General features: G+C 38.4%; 1 protein-coding gene across 1 annotated transcript in view; it reads left to right on the forward strand.

Moving 5' to 3' along the window:
- Nucleotides 1-2,430: 2,430 nt before the first annotated feature.
- Nucleotides 2,431-23,107, forward strand: part of LOC6739169 (B-cell receptor CD22) — a 79,713-nt gene continuing 59,036 nt past the window's right edge. Inside the window, exon 1 of the mRNA XM_039293902.2 lies at nt 2,431-3,376. The gene's annotated coding sequence lies outside the window, so the exon portion shown is untranslated. The remainder of the gene's footprint in view (nt 3,377-23,107) is intronic.

Genomic DNA, 23,107 nt, shown 5'->3' on the forward strand with positions numbered 1-23,107 from the left:
TCTACGTTTGTCGGTGTCTTTATTCGATTCCGGCAATAGTGCTGTTGGCGTGTCGAATTTGTTTACTGACTTACTGTTACTGAAAAGAAAAGAGAGGATAAGCTAAGTTAGTTTTCATTAGAGATGAGGCATGGAAATGATCGAAACCCCGATTAAATATCCACCGCTAGGTGGCTTTTTGATAGGGGGCGCCACCGTAGAATATCGTTGTTCGCCATCTATTTCTAAAGGCTTTTTAATTTTAAAGTGATATACCGAGCATGCTGTATGAAAAGTACTATGTACATATTCATAAATTTTAAATTTTAAAAAACGCCTAAACACTACACACTTATTTTGGTAGATAATATATGTGATTGAACGGTTGGAGATAAATATTAAATGATACATATCGACATACAAATTGACAAATATAGTCCTTTTAAAAGATGTACTTATCACGGTGCGCAACGAAGAACATATAAGTAGTATTCGTTAATATACGCAAGTTACTAAAAAGAAAATGTATATTGATTCTGGAAAGTGCCAGCCAGATTGTGGCATGCAACAACTGAGCAACAAGAGGAAAAATTGCCTGTTGAAATCAATACCTAGTGCCTCATAACCCGAGCGTTTTTCCCAGAGCCCTCACGTTTATTTTCATGTTTGCACATCGGAGTAGCCCCACAGGGCGCCATAGTAAAACATACTAACAAAATTCATGTATCCAAAAGATTTTGCATTGTTGCGAGCAATTGATTTGCTGTTTCCGGACTCCATAATCTACTAGTACTTCAATCGGGAGCACAAGGATGCTGCTGCGAGCCCTTTAGGTAATGGTGAACCGAAAAACCAAGGAATCGTTGATCCACGGTTCTGAGCAGCAAATGTCGCGTTGCATTCGTTGTAAGCGGATGAACAGGAATACTATATGAGATTTGAGTGAAATAAGGGGCCTTCTGTTGTGCGTAAGTCTTGTTCTTCGATGGGCTTTCAGGAGGGCTTATGGGCTTATTAGATTTTTGTATGTATGCTTCTACATCACGGGTGACATGTAGAGCACAATTCTAAATCACCTGTAAACGTCCGGTCATATCCACTAATACATCAATCAAAAGGTATTATAAAAGTAAAACTGGTTGAAACTCGTTTAAAAAAATTAAAATATAGCCATACTAGTGTTAACGTAAATCTGTTAAGAAGACAAGATTTTTCCCTTTTTTGATTTTAAGATCTAAAATAATTTTTTTCTTAAAGAACTAGAAAGAGCCTGGTTTTTACTATATAGATGTCGTTGGAAAGCTTTTTCAACTGCATCTTTGCTTAGTACATTTTTTTTTTGTCAAAATACCTTCAATGGAAACGAATTCTTCATTTTTTTCACATTTCTTTTTGGAACGGCTTTAAAGCTTAATTTTTCAATTTAACTGTATATATTTAATATACAATTAAAATTGAATTAAAATTAAAATTAAAATTAAATTGAAGTATTTGCAAGCAAACGATGGGAATTGTATAAAAAATTACTTTGCATTGACCTTATTAAATATATATGTTTGCACCCTGACATATCATTTGAATGCCTAATGAGAACATTTAGATATTTAAGTGCAAATTTATATTTCAACACAAAAGTTGATATCAGTTTTACCTGTTAAAGGTTTATTTGTTTGTTTTACATTGTAATAGGTTAACGGAATTAAATGTAAATTTCTTTCGTACTGCTTTTAAAAAATCGATAAAGTATCTGAATAAACAAATAGACAATCTATACATACAAATGGAAAAGGTATCTTTTATAAAAAAAAAATTAACATATAATTTATTAAAAAACATGAACACGAAGTGTTTCTGGCTTTTGAAATTACGTCCCATAGAATTGTGATTGGTCCCGCCTAGCTTTAAACCAACAAAGGTTTCAAAGTCAGATATTAGCATTACTTAAGCAGTGTTTTGTGTGCTGATTCTGCCTCCGGATGCTGCTCTGGACCGGAGCTCCACCTAACTACTGCACTCCGCTCCGTCCGCGATAACTCCGGCCATAAATCGCGTTGCGCGGCCTGCCGAAGGAATAACGTCAGCTGTCAGCAGTTTGTGGCTTCGAAATGTGGAGCACATCTAGGAGCGGCACAGTAAGGAAAGAAAGCGGCGACCAGACGACTCTTACATTAAAGCTTTATAGCGGACTCGTACTGGAAGTTGGCTCGCTTAGTTTATAGCGTTCTATTCAAGAGTGCACGAAGAGCGCTCGGCACTCCGCTCTTTGTTCAGAGTGTATTGCGTGCCCACGGCTTTCCACATTTTCCAGTCGGCTCGCGTGTACAGAAGAGCGGAAAGAGAGCGGAGCGCTCTCACAAAGCGCACTTAACGGTGCATTCCACTTTTGCAGGAAACTTCCCACGTTCACGTTTTTGGGACAATTTCTAATGGTTTATGCAATCCAAATAGATAGGAAGGTAAAACTAAGAAATAGTCTGCCGAATCGTTCAGATGCGTGCATCCGGTTGCTACTCCTCCCGATTCTCCGCATTTGTCAGTATACTGCGGTCAGTCGGATTCCATTGGAAGACTACTGCGCTGACTTTTGCCCGACTTCGACGGAGGGCTCGAGTCTGATTCCCGACGGCCGCTGTAAAGAGCTGTGCACTTTTCGTCCTCCTGCTGCGTTCAGTTGCAAACGGACCTTTCAGACGCTGAGTTCGCTAGTGGTAAAGGCGGAAGCTGCACTCCAGAAATAGTGGAAAACGTAAATGTACGGACCGGAGTCCTTCGCACGCGCTAAATCCCGGCTCGGAGTGCGGACCGACCATGTAGCCGAATCTGTACGCGTGCCCGCATCCGGTTTTCGTTTCGGTTCCGCTCGGTGCTTGCCAATTGCCATTTGTGCAGCGTGTTTCGCGTCCACATCCTAAATAAATGCAAATGTACCCAACAAGACAGAAAGTTACCATTTTTAGGAAATGTATTAGGGCTTAAAGGCCGTAGGGCTTTGCAGGCTTCGCATCGGGAGAATTACTCGAATCTTTAAGGGATAGGGAAAGAAAATGTTTTCCAAATTTTTTTGTAGACCAGAGTAAAAACATTACTTGGCAAGTAAGACTCGCAGTAAGATTTCTTTTTAAGTTGAAAAGTTAGTTGTGCACGTGCCTGAACTTTGGGCGGAAGCCTATCAGAATCTGTTGGATAATAATAGTTCTGAGTGATGGTAATGGGTTTATAATCGTAGGAAGGGTGTGAATTATTAAGCCTCGATTTCTCTCGAAGTTAAGTCTAGTAAAATCCACTTTATGGGTCTCAGTATTAAAACAAAGTGCGGTCTGTAAATTAATCACAAGCTGATGGTCCCAGAGCAGCTGCAAACTTGAGAAACCAGAGAAAGGCGACTAATTCAAGACAGGTAAGTGCGAATCTCAAAAATTATTTTGTTTGCTCAGTTTATTGGAAATTTTAATAGTTTGCGTGAGTTAAAAGGAGTATTACCCAATATGATAAAAGCACTTAAAGCAATAATGGTCAATAAAATTATAAAATTCAGATTTCGGGATAGGAATCCCAATCGTTTTACAGTGCAACTCAAAGACAGATGCTAAAGGTGAAGTAGTACAAAAGCCAGATTGAAAGTTTAGCAACTTGTTTCGGCCGTCAGTCGAAAGCCAATCAGCAAGCAAAAAACAGTAGAAATTCTTGTAAATTACAATAAAGAATGCACAATGTGCGAACAGTACAAAAGGAATTTTAATTAAACACAAATAAGAGACGGGCTCTGTCGGAAAAGAAGGCGAGAGAAAGACTCAAATGAAGATTGGCGCAGCCTTTTTTTAATTGCCGAAGCTTCCGAAATCCATGTTTTGTGTAAGCCATCGATTGTCTTCTGGACCCTTGGAGCCGGGAGGGCACCTCCTCTTCGGGTGAAGTGCGAATTGAGGTGCCGTATAAGTGCCACCGAAGAATAGCTTATTGCTCAAGTGGAAAAGCGCCCGGCAGAAAGGAAAAGCGATGGAAAAGATTCCAGAAGCGACAAGAGGGAAACAAAGACGGAGGCAACAAACTGCAGATGCTTTGTATGTCCTAAAAGAAGAAAATTGAAGAACGAGAAGCTAGCATGACTTAAAGTAAGGATCGGGAAAGGATGCGTATTGCCGCTTTGGTTTAAAAGGAAACAAGAAAAATATCGACGAATTCAGTTGGCTTACCTTACATTTTTTAAATAATTTTTTTCAGGCACAACCCGCATTTTTATTAACAAAGTATTCAAGGTATACGAATCTTTAATGATTGAAACGTTTTAGCAAAACGAAAATACTAAAAAAAAAATCACTTGGATTCTTCATAAATTCATCATTCCCAATCCTCTGGGAGCAAAAGGGTATAGTCTGGGTTTAGTCATGTAAGAGATTTCGGGAAATATAGAGAACTACAATGTTACAATGAAACACGTAGATCATTAACCGAGTCCATTTAGCCATGCACATATACATATTTGCTTAACGTTCCAGATATTTGAAAATACATTAACTACGGATAAAAACTTCCTGCTTTCATGCTGCTAATTCCTGAAACAAGCCCACGATAGCCTAACTAAAACAAACAAAAACAAGTGAAAATGCTATGGTCTGGCGGCTTAGTTGCGTTAGAGTGGGCGTGGCAAATTTTTTTAGGCAAATCGATAGAAATTTAAGCGATTAATAAAATTATAAAAAAATATCTAACGTTTGGGGAGTTTTAGTTTTTTTGCAAATCGATAGAAATTTACAAGACTAGTTAAAATGTGAAGAAATATCAACACATTTTTCAAAAGTGTGGGCGTGGCAGTTTTGTGCGGCTTGTGGGCGTTAGAGTGGCATGGCAACAAGGGCCAAACTTGCGCTAAGTTTTAGTCTGTATGCTGAATCTTAACCTTCTAGATTTTATAGTGCCTCAGATTTCGACGTTCATACGCACAGACGGACGGATCGACTCGGCTATTGACCCTGATTAAGAATACTATATATATACTTTATGTAGTTGGAAACATCTTCCTGTTACATACTTTTCAACGAATCTGGTATAACCTTTTACTCCACAAAGAACGGGTTTAATTAAATATCACTGACTTTAAATGAAAACAGCGAACCAAATCTTAATGAGATGTCTGCGCACAAATTATTATCAAAAATTTGGTTAACTGTGTTAACTGAATTTCCATCTAGACTATCCTATGGCTATCCATCTTCACCACAAACTTTGTTTTCTTTTTGCCACATGGCGTTCCCTACACTGCGTGCCAAACGCCATGAATCGATTGGCATGAACCGAAATGTGAAAAGTTACAATTCGAAAAAAAAAACAAGAGAGAATGCTATAGTCGAGTTCCACGACTATTAGATACCCGTTACTCAGCTAGTTGAATTGCGAACGCGAAATTACATTTCAGTTTTTTGGGATATCAATAGATATTGGGTTTTGCGGCATTAGGACGTCAGAGTGGGCGTGGCAAAAAGTTTTTTGGGAAATCGTTAAAAATTTACAAGACTAATAAAATTATGAAAAAATATCAAACCATCTTTCAAAAGTGTGTGCGTGGCAGTTTTCAGCGGTTATAGGGCGATAGAGTGGGCGTGGCAACATAGGTCAACAAACTTGCGCTGGGTCTATGTCGCTAGAATCTATGCTTACTCTCAATCATATACCTTTTATAGTTCCTGAGATCTCGGAATTCATACAGCAGGCGGACAGACGGACATGGCTAGATCTACTGGGCTATTGGTCCTGATCGAGAATATATATATTTTATATAGTCGGAAACACTTCCTTCTGCCTGTTAAATACTTTTCAACAAATCTAGTATAGCCTATTAACGGGTATAAAAAGTATAATAAATATAAATATTAATAATTGATAATTTTTTTGGTTATTAATTATGAGAACGGTTCAAAATAACCTTTAAAACAGATAACATATCTCAATATAAAATGCCTCCAGTTTGGAATTATAAATGGGTACTGTAATTTGAGACAGACCACAGTATGACATACAAACATATTTCCATGTTGCCCGTCGATAAAGCGTTCCTACTAACGTTTGCATGACGTCGGCATCGTGACAGGACACCAGACTCGGTCCGTTTTTAAGGACACTCCCCGCATGGCGTTGGTAGTACACACACCGAAATGAGTTAAAGATGTTACAAATGACTTAAATTTTAAATAAGGACTATAATTAAATTATGACAAATTACGAATCCATAATTTAAGCTTAAGGGCATTTAAGACCTTTAAGTATATATGCAATATTTTATTAAAGTAGATTATTATCAGGCGACTAAGGGCCACCTGAAATTTGTTAGAGTCTCGCTCGTGACGATTAGTATATCAAATGAATTTAAAAAAATAATATTCTCGTTCCAAAAACTAAGAAAATAGTAATAGTCTGGCCGCTTTGTTTCCATATCCCATCGAATAGATCCTAGATCTCCGTCGCACTGCTCCCGCCCTGCTTGGATCTGATCCCGCATCACAGATACAAAAGGGTTCGGAAACAAAAGCGCGTAAGCGTATTATTAATGGCCTGGTCTGGGAGGGCGTGGGTCTCCAATGGGATGCGGTTGCATTGTGCCACAATATACGACTACCAGCGCAGTACTCACAGTATTTACAGCTTGTTCCGATTTTTCCCAGCATTATGGCCAACTTGATGGCCGGCGGAAGCTCTCTAGCCGAATTCTGCACTCATCTATCAGTTTTTGCCTGCCTGGTTTTCCGCAGCTGCAATAAAAATAACCATTGTGGCATCTTCAGGCCTCTGCGCTCCCTTTATCATTTTTCCTGTTGGTTGGGTGAGCCCGGTTGTCTGATATACATTTTCATGCTAAAAATGAAAATGAAACCCGTCGGAGCTTGCTATATATCATCTTCCCGCACCAGAAATAGCAACGAACCCATTTTTCACTTTTGAGTTTTCGCCAGATTATTCTTATTATTTAAAACATTTTGCGAAAATTCACAAAACTAATATCGTCCAAAAGTTGTCATGTGGACAATCGCAGCAATTTATAAGGGTTAAAGTTTTAATCTTTTTACTCAATTTCCCCCAGCAAACATCGAGTACTGGCTGAACAATATTGATTAATATAAACCCATTTAAGAACAAGTAGTAGCGGTGACAATGTGAAGAACAATTTTAGAGGATAAGTTTCAATGTGTGAAAGCACAGTTGCAGCAAAGACTTGCACTTTTATTACTGACCGAAAAATCATGGAGCATTTAAAACATATTCTAGTTCTTACTGTGCCAAAAACATACGGAGAATCAAATGTAATTGGAATACAGAAAATTATCAACAAATAATTTTAATTACATGACAGAAATTCATTTGGCAATGGCTAGTGAGAAATCATCAAAGACTTCTTCCGAAGGACTCACATAATTATTTTATTAAGCAGATGCATTAATACGATGCTCAATAGCATTAATAATTAACAGTATTCATACATATTTACAGGAACCAGGATGTTTCTTTGTTGTGTCGCATTGACAATTATTAATTTATGGCGTTGGCTTAACCCGGAGAAGTGCGAAAAAGGATATTCGATTGAGGGCAGACAGTGTAATTGTTTTCGACATCCTTCCCTTCGCTGCTTAGTCACCTAGTACATATTACATATCCTGCATGAACAGCGAATAGCGCTTTCTATGCTAACAAGGTGCCACTCCCCCTCCTGAGTAAGCCGCAAATAGCGAAAATATTTCCGCTTTTCCACGAAAGCCTATAGTAAAGTAAAAAGAAAATACAGCAGATTCCCCAAAAAAATGTACTTTGAACATTTGAATGCTCTAATATGTGTAAAATGTTCACCTAAAGGAAGGCTTTCTGTGAAAAAGGAATCTCAGATATCAGCAAAAGTAAATAGAATTAAAACCAATTTACTACTTATTCAAGACCAATCAGGCGGTAATTATTAACATTGGCCATAGCGACAGTAAATCTTCGAGAAACAGGGTATCCGAAGTTCGTCTGGCCGGAGATAACACTAATTCCCGCTATTCCTAGTTTTCGCTATTCTGGCGCGGAACCGGAAACGGGAGTTGGTGGTTGGGGGTGGACACAGTGTAAATGCGCGATGGGATGACAAGCGGGAGTTATACGCAAATACAATGGATAAGCTTACGGACCGGCGTGTTTCTACAGGGATGCATACAAGGATGCGTACAGATGAAGATTTCTAGTTTTTCTCGGACTTCCTGGAAGCGTTTCTAAGACAAGGCGTGTGGAGAATGCAACTGCACTTAAATATGCATATGCCGGAGTGCCGATGTGTCTTGGTCCGGATGCAGTGTCGGTGAAAATAAAAACATTTCCTACGGCCTTTTGATGAACATTTAAACGACAATGGCAATTGCAGAACGCCTCCAAGAACCGCATTCTCCGCCCGCCTCACCCATCGCTTTGCTAGTGTCGTATTTTTTATTCATGAGCCTGGCTCCTTCCGGCCGTCATATACGTAGGGCTTATTCCTACGTATGTACGTTAAAATGATTATTCTATCTGTCCGCCCTTTATTTTTTCGTTTTGAGGCTGAGGCTTGGTTGGGAGACGGCCATTGCTATTCTTTTGCACATATATTTGAAACTTTGTTAGCTTGGCTGTGCTGGAACGGACTTTTTTGTGCCCGTTACTCGTAAAATAAATGGGTATACCAGATTCGTTGAAAAGTATGTAACAGGTAGAAGGAAGCGTTGATAACCGACCATATGAAGTATATATATTCTTGATCAGGATCAATAGCCGATTCGATCTGGCCATGTCCGTCTGTCCGTATGAACGGCGAGATATCAGAAACTATAAAAGCTAGAAGGTTGAGATTAAGCATATATCTTCTAGATACGCAGCGCAAGTTTGTTTCCAAATGTTGCCACGTCCACTCTGACGCCCAGAAACATGACAAAACTGCCACGCCCACACTTTTACAATATGTTTTGATATTTTTTTTATATACTTGTTAGTCTTATTAAACTATATCAATTTGGAAAAAATCGTTTTGCCATCATTCTAGCGCCCTATAAGCGTCCAAGACTGCCACGCCCACACATTTGCACAATATTTTGTTTTTTTCATATTTTTATTAGTCTTGTAAATGGCAATCATCTTACCTCTTAACTTTTTGCCACGCCCACTCCAACGCCCACAAACCGCACAATTTTTCACATGATATTCTCCAGTATCTATCGATGGGCCAGAAAAATTCTGAAATTTCGCTTTCTCACTTCCACTAGCTGAGTAACGGGTATCTGATAGTCGGAGAACTCGCTTATGGCAGTCTCTGTTGCTTTTAACAACCAACTTTAAAGTAGCTCAATCGATTTTCTGTTTCACGCAATAAATTACCAGTGCGGCGCTGCGCTGTTGATGCTTCCGTCCTACCGCAGACTCAAAGCATTTTAAAATTCACTGCTATTTCACGGTATAAATTTCGTGGGCGTTTGCTCTTCAATTAACCCCTGGCCAAACAGGCAGAAACAACAGTCGGGCAACAACGACATCGACAGCAACAAGAGATACATTAGCACGAAACCAAACTCGAGGAAAAAACTTGGTAAAACAGCTTAAACTTTTGGCATGTCAGACATCGCTTTGAGTGGTAAAGGTAGCGGTTGCGGGCGTGGCACCGGATCAGACTAACAGCAGGACCTACGTTACATGCGATTCTCCGATTCTCCCCACCAAAGCTAGCCCAAACTCGTTCGCCACAATTAAGGCCGCCCTTATGGTCTGCAATTTGTATAGAAAATACGCTATTAGACACTTTTGGGCTCGAGCGAAGACGCCAGGCGGTAGGCTGTTGGTAAAATCTGCGCTTAAGCAAATTGCAAGTTCTTCCGAGCTGGAAAATTATAAGGAGGTCTCAGCCCGCACATTTTACCATTGGAAAGCAATAGGCGATTGACAGGCGAATAGCTCTAAACGGGATTTCAGCAATTTTACACAGGAATCATAGACCTGTTCCCACTCGGTTCTCCTGCTTAATCCTTGTTTGCTAATGTGCGATTTTCATTGATATTCGAAGTTTATGCCCTTGATGTGTACTTCCTAGATTTGGCTTTTCAACATTCATTAAGCCATCTGAAATTTTGCGATTACCTTCATGAGCACCTGCATTCGCATATATGAGTATATATTGAGTACCCTTATAAAGACATATTTCTGCCCTAACATATTTTATCTACAAATACATTCGGCAAATAATCAGCGACAGCTCGAGTTAGACTGAAAGAAAGAAAAGTGTGAAAGGCTCCTTGTTCTTCCGAACCACACTTCACAAATCTAATGAAAGTTTACACATCAATTGTTCTAAGCCAACTTTCAGATCCCATTGAGTTTTCCGATTTGGCCACTAAACAAATGTGGCAGCCTTACTGAAAAAAAAAACCTAGCAAAGGCAGGGAGCTGAGATAGCATGATTGAGCAATAAGTAAAAGGCTTTCCTTGTGTCTTTGGCTATGGCTAACAGCCAAAAAGGTATGAAAGTGGAAAATTGTGAAATCTGTCAACGAAAAATATTTGAGTATCGACGGGGACAGGCTGAGACAGGAAGCATGGAGGATGCTGTCCTTTCACCGCCGACGATGACGTGACTCTGTCAAAGACCCATTCTCGGAAGTCCCAGCCCATAGACATGTGAGTTTGTGAATGTTCAACGAGCAGCAATTGAAGTGCGGATTCACGGCTAGGTTGGACGCCACCCTCTGTTTATTTGTGGTTTCGATTTTATTTGTTTTATCTGCTTTTAGTCATTTTCTCCACCCAAAAAAACCAATAGTAAAACTTCAATACGCGCTATCTTAAAATACACTTCACTACACTGTGTAGAGATCTAAGCTCTAGTTATTGAACTCAATAACATCAAATACTTGGCAGCAACACTAGGGTGACCATTTTAAGACACAATTATAAAATTGAAAACAAATTTATATTATACCTGTTACTCGTAGAGTAAAAGCAAGGACACTAGAATAATTCTAGTGTCTTTGGTAAAAGGGTATACTAGATTCGTTGAAAAGTATGTAACAGGCAAAAGGCGGCGTTTCCGACGTTATGAAGCATGTAAATTCTTGATCAGGATCGATCAATCAGCCGAGTCGACCTGGCCATGTCCGTCTGTCCGTACAAACTTCAAGATCTCAGGAACTATACAGAAGGAAGGACTTCCACTAGCTCAATGAATTCAATTTTTAATTGTTGTAAGTCTAATATACGTCTTAAGAAGAACATCTAATACCCCGTTACTTTCCCATGTAATATCGAAAATATGTCAAGAACACGTCTGCGTTAGATGCAAAGCAATATATACATATACATATATTAACCATTAAAGCAGAGAAACTAGCCAAAAATGTAATATTCTGTTCGGTTATATAGCTGGTAAGCATCTAAAACTTGCTTATTAGCGCTCCAAAATAACGACTAGTATTGAGAACTGCGAAAATAACGGTAAGGAAACGGGACTAAGCGTAACTCTCAGCAAATGTGTGGGTTGTAAAACGCCAAATTTGTACTAGTCACAACTGTTCTTTTTTCCAGGCTGGTTCTCGAGCGAGGTAGAATGTGAAAGTAATGAAAACAACGAAGGAAAGTGACCAAAATGATTAAACGTAAAAATGCTGCACATATCAAAATGGAAGCTCGCACACACAAAGCTCATTAAGGTGTTGACGACGGAACTGCTTAGGGGATTGAGTGAAAAAGTGGAAGGAAGAAAAAGCCATAAATGCTGAATGCCGAAGCACGCTAGGCAATTACTCATTTTACGATGATCACACTAATGGTCGAAGGGAGGTATGACTAAATACGCCTCCGAAGGTGGCTATAAAACTTGGTCACGTGAATCTTGCAAATCGCTTAAATTAGAACATAAACCATTTTTCTGCAAATTGGCTTTGCCTTGCGCCAGAGAGGAATACAATTCAAATAAATATCCTTTATGTAAGGGCAAGCTACTTCCTGTAAGAACATTCAAACAACTTTTAGTGTCGAAAAGAGAATCATTTAGTTACCTACAAATATTATAAAAACGGAACGAAATTTGGAGTGTTCCCACCATCAGATGCACCTTACTCGGCTATTTATGTACATGTATAGTTACACGGAAGTACAGCTGCGGTTAAAATAGCACTACTGCCGATGGAAAGTTGATTACCTAAAAAAAAAATGATTGAATGTTTATTTTTTTTTAAGTCAGATGGCATGAATAATAAGTACCATATGTTGTATGTCATACATATATGTTTTATGCCAGAAATACAGAAACGCTGGGACAAACACGAAATGTGCTTATGGTGCTATTATTGTTACCACAACTGTACGTTGTTTAAATTTATTAAACACTAGCGAGGCTGTTTTGATTTCAGTCATAAATCTTCAAGGCAGTCAAGGAGACCATCGAATTCGTAAGAATTTTACGATTTCGATTTGAAATTGCAAAATCGGTGCCACGAATAAAGAATTACGAATTCCGGAGCATGCCTGAATAATATATATATTCTTGGACAGTATCAACATCCGAGTCGATATAGCCGTTTCCGTATGTTTATTTCTTCTTAAATTAGTCAAAGTTTTGAATCTACAAATCTGCCTAAAACTATTCAAAACGTCGTTGCATTAAAAGTAATTGATTCGTTATTTTTATCATATAGACATATAGACTAAATAGATGAGAGAGTGTGAGAAATTATTGTGAAGGAACCGTGTGGCAACCGAGAAAATATAACGAATACGAAAGCAAATTAACCATATTTATTTTGATTTAACTTAAATAAGATAACGATATGTTGGCATAGTGATATATGTAAATCGGCACAGAGATTTGCGGTTTGATGGTGTTAGAGCGTGCACAAAATATTTTTGGCATATCAATAGAATTCGGAAAAAACGAAATAAAATAAAAATAAAATCAGCAACTTTATCAAGTGATGGCGAGAAACTTTTGGACGGTTTGGGCGTGGCAACGTTGTGAAGCAAAATGGCAATACAAATATGCTAAGAACAACAGGGTTAAAAACGCAGAGAGTTTAAAAACTTTGAGAGCCTGGAAGTATTACCTAAAAATGTTATCCCAAATTCAAGTCTGTCTTATGACAGATGTAAAAAATAATTGCCCAACTCATATAAATTTGTTATACTAATTTTTTAAAGTTTTGTAACGACGTTATGCCAACAAATACATTTATGCATTTTTCTGAGAGTTACTGTAAATATTTTTGTATTTTGTCATTGAAGTTCCAAAATGTACACTTTGACTTGCACAACTTTTATTTTTCAGGAATGATTCTATAAATGCCGAAAAGCCACATGGATCTAGTTTCTGTCTCATTTATTATATCATATATATTTTAAAGGTCCGTAATGAATCTCTAATTATGTGCTACTATCACATGTCCATGTGTTGCAGTCATTCAGATTTTCATCTTAAATTCTGTCGGCAATAAAAACCCATGTCTTGCCAGCCCCACTAAAAAGCTGGTTATAATGTTTCTTTTTTCATCAGCGGAAAATGTGAAGAGTTTAAGGTGGGAAGTTCTGGCTGGGTTGGGTTACAATCCATAAACAAGAAAAATGCCCAAAAATCAATTTTGTTAGGGGCACGGCTACTTTCGGTCCTCCTTCAGATTTCGGTAATTTTTCAGGTCGCTGTTTTTAGTGGTCGTTGCACTAAGCCACCAAATCATGCATTCATGTTTCTTAGATACATGCAGAATCTCCCAAACTAAGAGCTTTTTAGTATGTAAGATACATTTCAGGTTCAAGGGTGTCGCAAGGGTGGAGCAAAACTAAACGAATTCGTACTATGAACGTTTAGACCTGAAGAACTATAAAAGCTAGAAAGTTGCTATTAATCATGCAGCTTACTCAGACATACACTGCGCGTCATCAGATTAGCGCCCCCTGCATGCCTCCGTTTCTTCCTAAGTTCTGTATTTTGCTATCGCACGAAAATATATAAATTTTATTGCTTTCCCTCTCTCTTTGAGGATAAAAAAGAGGTCCTGAGAAAAACCGTTATGATTTTAATTCTGCCTTGTTTTACTTTCGTCGAAAAACTGAAAACGCATTTTGCATCATTAGATTAGCCCCCCCAATGCAGTTTTGAATATCTTCCTTAATTTTGTGCTGTTAAATTGAAAAGTTTGTTTTAATTTAGAGAAAAAATGGGAAGAGGAACGTTGTTTTCCTTGCAGGAAAAATCCATAATCATAGCTTTCTATGAATGCGAGATGTCTTTTTCATGAAATTGCAGAAAAAACAGGCAGAGCAAAGCTATATATATACGCCCGAGTTTTACTCGAGCTCATATGATCTGGTCTAAGGAGTGGCATCCCTGAAGGAACCAGACGGCTATAGTCATTACTATCATGATTTGCGTAAAGAGGAGCACATTTTGGATAGCTTTCACAGTTGGTTTGGAGGTGTCATGGTATGGGGCGTAGGATCCTATCATCCCTGTGAATTGCAGTTTTTATAACCAAAAATGAACGCGAAAGATTAAAATTGTGTATTAAAAACTGCATTTCCCTACTTTAAAAACGTTTTTGGAAATCTAGAATGGCATTTTCAGCAGGACAATGCCCCAATCCACATTGCACGTTCGGTAAAAACATGGATTCAAAGCGAAAATGTAAAAGTTCTGAAATGGCACCCATCTTTTCAGGACCTTAATACAATAGAAAACGTGTGGGGATAGTTGGATAGGAAGGTATACGAGGGTGGTGAACAATAGCCCCTAAAGACGAATCGATCACCGGAATAAAACTCGGTTGGTCTAAGATTACTTTGGATTACCTACAACAAATATATGATTCACTTCCCAGACGAATGTATGAATGAATGTGTGAAGTCCTTGGAAACAAAGGAGGATCAACTCATCATTAATTTCCTTTAATAATATTCTAAATTAAACATCTTTTTTCGAAATGAATTGAAAAAACTTAAATTATCGTAGGGGGCGCTATCCTAATGACCCAATTTTGATGTACCCATTTATAGATTGTTTTTCTTTTATACTTAAATAAAAATCTATAAACAACAAACTGCGTCCTATATAAACTTTTCATTTATAGAATTATTTAGCTTTTGAATAAAAAGAATTTCCAAAACACTAGTTTGAACAGTTTTCTATATATCTCACATCTTCACAACTTCATGGTACGCAGTGTACATTTCCTATCCCTTCTACATTTTATTATTGTTTTCCCCATTTTTATCGAATGCCAAAAAATGTTACAACTTTCGTGTGCAAATCCAATAGCTAGTTATAGTTATATATATAATAGTTTTTGAAAGTCGAGGATGTCGACGATAACGTAATCTCTTGTTTGATCATTTAACAAATCGAATTTCTATAGATGAGACAGAAACAATTTGCTTGTTTCCGATTCCTACATATACATACTTTATACGGTCAGAAACACTTCCTTCTTCCTACTTATTTTTCAACGAATATTGTATACCCTCAAATCCTACGATTAACGGGTACAAGTCTTGTTTAATTTTTGTTCATTTTATTTCTTGCCTATTTCAATCGGTATTTCAAAAGAATGCTGGACTTTTCAGTTCGAATTCCCACTAACGAAGTAAGGGGTATATGATAGACAACGAACTCGACTACAGGGTTCTCTCTTTTTATTTTGTTCAAGTTGTTGGAAACTTTAAATTTCTCGTTACCACATTCACTAGCTGAATAGCGGGTAACCAGTAGTCGCGGAACTCTATTCACTTGCCAAAAGAATTTGGACCTTCAAATCGTGGGTTTGTGGGTACTCGTTTCTTGGTGGTTCGATGATCGTTTACCATAGGGTCATCTAAATGCTGGCCAAGTTCGATGAAGCCAGTTAGAGTATGTCTAGTAATGTCCTCCGGTACTATAGGTTATGAAGACAGGTTACAAAAGAAGCCTTGATTTACGGGGCTGCTACTTTGGCATTTGCTGTCAGCGTGACTCACTAGCAAGCCATTCCACAGTAGAATGCAGCCCACAAAACGCCAGGCGATTAAGCTCTAAATGTCACTGCAATGTCCTTTGATTACGTTGGTGCTTGGAGATGTTGTGGGACATTGGGGGATGTCCGTCGCCAGCTGTGAATTCCCAACTTCGTTCGCCGGGCCGCCAGAGGTGAGCAATTATCGGCACTTAAGCGTGGCGCCCTTCAACAGACCGGAAGTGCTGGTGGGTGCCAGGTGGGCTGACCAGGAGGTCGAGGATTCAAGGAGGTTTGGGCAGGCATAATTTGGAGCGCGTCCATAGTTATTTATTTGTGTCTGCTTTGGAGATTGCGTTCTGTGCTGTTTGTGTGTAAGCATGCTCGTATGGTGGACCAAGAGTTGTACTAAGCGGTCTCATTTGGCTATCATTTTAATCTGCGAGTACAACACGCCCACACTTTTGAACAGTTTTTAATTTTTTGTTCATTTTATGCCAGAAAAATGATGAAGTTTCTCGTTCGCATTACCACTACCTGAGTAATGGGTACCTGATAGTCGGGGAACTTGACTAAAGCATACTCTACTGTTTTTATTTCATTATTTTTGAGTTACGCTTATCTAAGATATGTTGGATTACTTTTATACTTTACTCGTAGAGTAGAAGGGTATACTACATTCGTTGAAAAGTATGAAACAGGTTGAAGGAAGCGTTTCGGACCATATAAAGTGTATATATTCTTGATCAGGATCAATAGCCGAGTCGATCTGAATATATATCAAAGAAGAACATATAAAAGGGAAGAAGACGTGACACAAAAAGAGATGTTACATCAACAAAAGGATCCGCAGACAGCAGAAAAGGGTACAAGTAGCTGCTTTCTCTTCCTTGCGGGCACACAAATTTCGTTTTGGCTTTTTATTTCCAAGCCGTTCCTTTCGGCAATAAGTGGAAAAGAGATTTCTTTGCGATTACAATGCTGGGCAGTTTACTCAGCATCGCAGTATGTGTGTGCCTGGACAAAGTTTTCTTCATTTGCGACGCCTTAAGGAGTGTAGAATGAAAAGTTCCGCATGGGAGGAACTCCCCCGGTTTTCTCTGGATACCCGTACAAGAGACACCGTGCTGACCCGGGACAATAGGTGAGAGCGCGCTGCATCAATATCCTGTTGCCATTTTGAGATATTTACAAAATTAAATACGCCGCAAGTTTTCGGGACGGAAACTAAAACGGAACCAGGAACAAGACCCAAAGTAACCGCAGAAATTAAACTTTTGTCTGGCTTGTGTTTACTTTGATGAGAGTGGAAAAGTTTAAAAGAAAAGACAATACCACGAGAAAAACGAAAACGGCTTTAAAAATACCAAGCGAAGAACTGGGCTGATAAAACCAACTTTTAAATGATCAATGATTTAATGTATCTGCCAGCTGGGCAAAAGAATAATTAAATATGTAGACTAGTTTTAAAAACTAGTCACCTGTCTGTTCGAAATCTTAGAAATGCAATCAGCACACCAGTTCGGTTCTCAAAAAACATTTCAAAGGTATCACCGGCAATTGAATTGCAGATACAAGCAAAGCAAAGGACTCAGCTGCCGGCATACTATCTCTCCTTTCGACTCGTATGATAATAATGTTCAAAGAGATTTTGGTGCATCAAATTGACTCAAGACAATCAATCAATCAATTGAAACAAATGTGTAGGTATATACAGAAATCACTCGTTCAAAGAAGCTCTGCAGCTTCTTTTTTAAGATGATACACATAGTTACACATGGTTAAATGTAAAATTAATTGGGGGATTGACACTGTGACTTCATATCGAAGGTGAACACTGCTTATTACTATGAATTGCGATTGTCAATCATTTGTTTAGATTCTTTCTTCACTGCGTTGGCTACCCGTTTGGGGGAATTTTCGAGCATCTATGTAATTTCTGATCGCTTTGTAGGCACGTAGTGCGAAATGTTCTTATGTATGTTGAGTACATCACCCCATTCCTTCCTCCCACTTGTTATTTATATTCAGGACTCCCCTAACTCGCGGAATAAGGAAAATGTGTGACGGAATTCAGAGAACGTGCAGTTTTTGTTGCACGGCTTGGCGTTTAAAAATTATGTTGCATTACCTTAACGGATTTGCACGAAATAAGATTATGGTATGCACATACATATATGTATGTACGAACTAGGCAGTAGGAAATATGGCAGAATGCAGCAGTCACAACATACTTTTTCCAACTCTGGGTCGTCGACCTTGATTTCTTCCCTTCGGAACTTATCTAATTTTCAGCTCCTTAGACATTCGTGCAATCTAAGCTTAAACCTAGAGTACTGAATTTAAATAATTGATTCCACCGTAAATCAGGGACTTAAGTTTTCCTTATACCTTATTTCTTTATTTCTATAATTTATTTATAGTTTATAATCTAAATGTGCACATCGCTGCCTTCGATGCAATCTTGGGGAACAAATTAAAAAAGTGCTGTACCATATTTATGCATTTGCTGCCAGTGAGAAATACAAAAAATGTAAGGGGTTGAACACTAATCATAATTATTTACGTAAGATTATGAAATCTAAATTTCCACAAAACACGCAGATGGGGAAGCAAGCAAAAGGGGGTCAAATTGAAGTGAATGAATCTACTGGATGAAGAGGGAATGGAAAATGTTTCGCAATGCATGAAATGGCTTAAGAGAGGGCGTGGCAAAAAGTTTTTTCGCAAATCGATAAGTACTTACAAAACTAATAAAAATATGAAAAAATATCAACAAATTTTTAAAAAGTGTGGGCGTGGCAGTTTTGGGCGGTTCATACGGACAAACGGCAACGGCCAGATCAATATTATATCAAAGAGGAATATTTTAAAGGGAAGAAGACGTGACACAAATGAACTGAGATGTTACATCAACAAAAGGATCCGCAGACACGGAAAAGAGTACCGTGACCGTGACTGTACTTTTTAGACAAACAGATATCGTTATCATGAATATAAACAAATTGTAATGTCGGAAGCGCTTTGCCCGGTCACATGCCTTTTAACGCATTTAATATTTAATTACATCATTACCCGCTCTCGCCAAAATGTTCCACTCTAAGATTCTAATTCCATGACATCTTGCCTTATTGGCTGACAAACTGGTAAAAGAACGCTTCTGGAATTTCGTCAAATTAAGAAAAGAAACTTAGAAAACAGCGGATTTGTCTTCTTTAGTGAACCAACTTTGCAACTCTATTATACGAGCTAGATGCGGGCTAGCAAGCATCTACCCATGTCCTTTATTTCTCACCACCCACTCTCTGCCAGAAATTTATTTTTAATGTTGCTCTTCTGTCAGCAGATTGCGAAGGGGAATGCCTGATCATAAAGCACCTTTGCACAGGTGCTGTGCACCGCGCCCAATAAGTATGCTACAATATGATTACCAGGCTAGCCATGGACGCCCTCTACCTATACTATATGTATATGAAAATTAAAATGTGTTTTTGTTGTTCTTGCTTGGACTTTTTATACCCTTGCAGGGGCACATAGATGGTAAATAAGACAATCGCGACTCTTTTAAGTAGATATATACTTGATCTGAACCAACAGCGTCTTTCTATTGCAGGTAGTAAGTCAAAGCCTCGATCGGATCGGAATATTTAAAAAAATTACGGAAAAGTAATGCACCTTCCCTGTTTTTAATTATCACGGTTGTTGCGCACAACAAATTTTTGCTTTATATGATTAAAATCGGATGAGTAATTAATCTTATATTCAGTTGAAAAAAAAATTGAAATAGGTTGAAAAGAAATGAAAGTTGCGTTGTTATACCCGTTACTCGTAGAGTAAGAGTATACTAGAGTCGTTGAAATGTATGTAATAGGCAGTCGGAATCGTTCCCGACCATATAATATATATATATTCCTGTACAGGATCAATATCGGATGCCAAGTCGAAGGCATGTCGGTCTGACCGTCTGTCCGAATGAACGTTTCGATCTCAGAAACAAAAAAAATCTAGATTACAGATGCAGATTATGGATACAAAGACGCAGAGAAAGTTTGTTGATTCATGTTGCCACGCCCACTCTAACGTCCTCAAACCGACCCATAACTGTCACGCCCACACTTTCCAAAAAATGTTGTGATATTTTTCATATTTTTATTAGATAGATTCTATCTATCCATCTATCTATCTATCTTGTAAATTTCTATCGATATACCGCCCAGAACTTTAAACTTTTAAATGATTTAATTTTCCTCGTTTTATTGATAGTTCTGTTAATTTCTATCGGTATACCTATAACCCTTTGTCCGCGCTCCACCTTAAAAAACGCCTAAAACTGTAACTCCTACACTTTTAAAGAATTTCGTGAGTATTTAAATTTCTTTAAACGTGCATTTATGTAAGCAAAGCCGCACAGTCTAATTAACTGGATTCCTTCGGGGAGCGCAACTTGTCCACTGTTTTAAATATGATTTAGGATGACGTTTGCGGTACAAGCCATCGCGTGTCTAGAGCGCAACTTGTCGACCTTTTATCCTTAGCCCTGGCCTACGCCCTTTTCGTCACGAACCTTTTGGCGAACTAGTAATTTGACAACTTTTTTGGCCTAGGAAGTAGATTTAAGCTTTGCAATATTGTCTGTTGCACATTGAAAAAAAAGTTATATATTTTATTTGCTGAATAAGTAAGGTTGCAGTTATTTAAATGTCGCAAGCCTTTTGGGTAAAAAAATACGCACATGAAACTTAAATAATTCACTTCTTAAAAGTATGAGCATGCGTGTTCACCCAAAGAATTCCTCAATTCAAAATGTTAACTTTTGTGTAATGGTTTTAACGGAAACTTACTATGATTTCTTTCCGTGCAAAATAATTGCAAATCGATTTAAAGAAATTTTCTTACAAGTAACATCCATTGTAGTACAATGTCATCAAATTAGAAGCGTGTAACTGTAATAATGTATTTTCATACAAATTGGCATCACATCCCCAATCAAATAGACTCAGAAAGAATTTATTTTAAAATTTTATTTTATCAATCAAAATTATGTGTTTGGTGGTGTGCTGGTGATAAAAATAAAATTAAAAAGTAGACAAACTATAATTATAAATATTCTTACTTATCAGGATTACTTAGCAGCAGATACTAATCAAATTTCTTGAGCAATCTTTAAAATTTGAGCATTATTTTATTATGTAGGCATTTATTTATTAATTGAGTAAGAATTCCCACACGCTTATTAGACCCACATATATATCGATACTGTAGAAAATCGAAGAAGTGTGCCATATTTTTCCCTGGGTGAATCTGTTGCAAGTTTCCAAATCAATCGTAGCAATCAACGGGAGCGGCTGTGTAGACAACATTTTGATTTCCGTGTCCGCGGGAGGACTTTGCCGCTTTTGTGTAAGAAGCACTTGCTGATTTGGTCTTAATCAGCTTAACAGACATACATATTTAATGATGCGGCCTACTTTGCAGCTGACAAAACTTGCAGAGTTGCCTACTGCTTTTAAAGTATTGCACGATGTTTATGTAAGTTTGCAGCTGCGATGTCTTTCCGGCAAATCTGCAATAGTTGCAAAGCAAAGGAGTAAGAAATGCGTCAAGCCGAGGAACGATTCAAATTTTCATATATATTTGTACTTAATCGTACATAATTTTCCTGCTGAAAATGCAATCTGGGCAATTGGGATTTATTGAGACATTAAATTGGTCCCTCTATTGACAAAAGACTTGATAGTTAAGCCAAGTGAAAGACGGATCTAATTTAAAACTACCAATTGTTGCCCACCACTAAGTACGATTTCCAAATTCAAATCCAGGGTCAAAAACTGTCCTATTTCGCTTAACAGAAGTGGGGCGTCATTATTCCCTTTTTGGCTGCTTCCATAAAAATGTTAACCGAACAGAAAAACTGCCAATAACACTCAATTGCTTTTGGCCCTCCATTGTGTATTTTGGTATCGAAATGTGTGAGCATGTCAACGTCAAACACTTCTTGTTAGCAAGTTCTATACATGTTGACGCTGCTTTTCAATTGCGTCTATTGTGAACTACCTCCCTTGTTTTCTGCCGCATTGGCGTTTCAGCGATATTTTGTTTCCGTTTCGATTGCTCTGCAAGTTTCGACGCCATTTTATACTCGCAGTAATAAGCCGTGGGTTTAGCTGGTCTCTTTGACCATTAGTGCCAAGTAGTGTTCCTTGAACTTTCGACAGCAGTCTTTGTCACTTTCGTGGTCGTTGTCCGCACACGTTTTCCGCATGAAGGAGAACAGTAGTCCAGGTCAGACCGCACAACAAAGGTCCATTTTAAGGATAGATCTTTTTCTTTTTCCTAATCCGTCTATTAAAACAAACACTGCCTGCTAAGGTTACTTCGGGCTTAACTGTTTTAGTTGCTAGGGCCAGGTAATTGAGGCTGTTACTGAAAAACAGTTATCTATTCGAATTTTGTTATCGTCTTTCTGCTAACGCATCGGTTATTAGTTTACCCTCTTAAATGTGTTAGGAACGAACAAGCTCTATTGCGTCTCAACGTTCAGCAGCAGAGTGACCGTTCCTCCGTAATTCCATTAGGCCAAATAAATTCACTTATGCTGCACCCAAATGACTCCAATTATGCCGTCAGCATAAGTGTGTTCACAGCCCATGAGGTTAGGAAACCGGCTCCAACCCGATTTCCTTCACAACCCAAGAGCTCAGTAGGAAACGCGGCTTAGGACTTAATTTCCTGTTTCCCGTCCCGTAATTAAATGTGCCCATACGCACTGATGCTTGGGTGGCGAACAGCTTTCTACGAGCCGTATTTGCCCGAGAGGGGTTTATTTGCAAATCCTTTGAGTGACTTTAAGCCATCGTCACCCCATGCAAATACACTTGGCTAAACAATCCAAAAAGAAAACACCTGGAGATCCCGCTGCAGCAGCTCTATTTCTTGCCACGGCAGCTGCTGTACAAAATCCCTAATTAAATGCAAATTACAAAATGATTCAATGCAGTGCTGAAAAGAGCGGGTTGGAGAGCGTGTGACGAAGTTTGGCGGGACGGGAGTAAATGACAAGTGGCGTTGTCATCGCAAGTTGAAAATTGTAATTTTTCTGCTTATTACAATAATTATGCCGGCTAAGCAGCTGCAGCCAAAGACGTGTTCTTGTCTGGTGTCCTGGTATTCACGTTTTGTCC

Source organism: Drosophila simulans, chromosome 3L (assembly GCF_016746395.2).
Source record: "Drosophila simulans strain w501 chromosome 3L, Prin_Dsim_3.1, whole genome shotgun sequence".
NCBI classification, from domain to species: Eukaryota; Metazoa; Arthropoda; class Insecta; order Diptera; family Drosophilidae; genus Drosophila; species Drosophila simulans.